Below are 1,525 nucleotides of genomic sequence, written 5' to 3'. Positions count from 1 at the left end.
AAGGTTACCCCTCTATGATGCAAAACTTTAAACAATGAAAGGCCATTACTAAACTGTGATTCACTCTAATGAGATCAGCAGTTGTCATGGGCAGGTGATATCAGACTCCATATTCAGACAGAATATGCTCTTGTGGAAAGAATGAGATAGACGACTTAAATCATTTTTTGTGGTCTTGTTGTTTTGTTGAAGAAATAAGGGGTAAATGGATATCTCCATGAATAGGAAATACTAATACTGGGCTAGTGAAGAAAAAACAATCTGTCATCTTCCTAATACTTTCGAGCCTGTCTCATACTCCTTGGAGGGATTTACATTACTTGCACAATAAAGGCCATAAACAGAATTATTTGTTTTATCATTCACTTCTTCATTTTACTTTTTATTTTATATCATTAAACATTATTTTCTGTTTTAATGTTGTGTAAACTGGTAGAATGGACAAACTTACTCTGTGCTTTTATACACATTTGTATAAATGTTGCCCATTTTATTATACTGCTTTGGTGAAAGCTGTAATAAACTACTACTAATTCTCTTATTTCTATGCATATGAAACAGTTTTCTCTTCATCTTGGCATGTCCCCTCTCTGGATGCAGACACTCAGTCATAAATACCTTTCTTAAAATATTAGCAGGTAAGGTTCTTTGGGTAGATGTGATATCTTTTATTAGACCAACTGAGTAGCTGGAAAAAGTTATTTGAAAGCATTTGGGCGCAATCACGCTTCTTCAGGCATAGAGAGTCCAAGGAACAAAAGAAGTTAAAAGTGTGACAGGATGTCAGTGAGAATGTAAATAGGTGGAAATTAGGAAAACACAAGGTAGATAAGGGAAGGGAGGGGGAAAAAAGAGTGGGGGGAAAAGTCAAAGCCTCTACTGTAGTAGTTTTCCAAGGTAGAAAAGAGGCTGTATGTGAAAAAGTAAATGGCTGGAAATTAGGAAGACAATGGACAGAAAAGGAAGGGAGGGGAGGAAGGGGGAAAAGAAAAGTGTAAAAGACCAGGTCTGGGAGGTATCTTGTGAATCAGATGTCAGGCAGACTGTAATGTGTCATAAATCCAATTTCTATATTGAATCCATGACATTTTGTATCCAGTAGATAGGACTTTCTTAAAATATAAGATATGGGCATGATTTTTCATTGCATTGATTTTTCTTATTTAATTGCACCCAATTTAAATGTCTTACAGATACCAGTATTCACATATTCATATTATTTTGGAAGAACTTGCCACAGGGAATTAACACTAATTTATAATGTTACCAATCAATCAGCTGACAAGGATTCTTAGCATCATTTTCTGATATATTTATTGGAAAATGTTGTTAAATATTTTAAGTGATAAAACTATAAAAATTCTTATTGTAAACATCGTTATGTTACAAATACATGGTAACCTGAAAATACATAAAGTATAATGTTGGCTATTTCATAGATTTCATAGACATTAGGGCTGGAAGGGACCTCGGAAGATCATTGAGTCCAGCCCCCTGCCCAAAGGGCAGGAAGTCAGCTGGGGTC

Source organism: Crocodylus porosus, unplaced genomic scaffold, assembly GCF_001723895.1.
Source record: "Crocodylus porosus isolate Cpor-Errol unplaced genomic scaffold, CroPor_comp1, whole genome shotgun sequence".
Classification (NCBI taxonomy): domain Eukaryota; kingdom Metazoa; phylum Chordata; order Crocodylia; family Crocodylidae; genus Crocodylus; species Crocodylus porosus.
Note: the sequence above shows the minus strand (reverse complement) of the source record.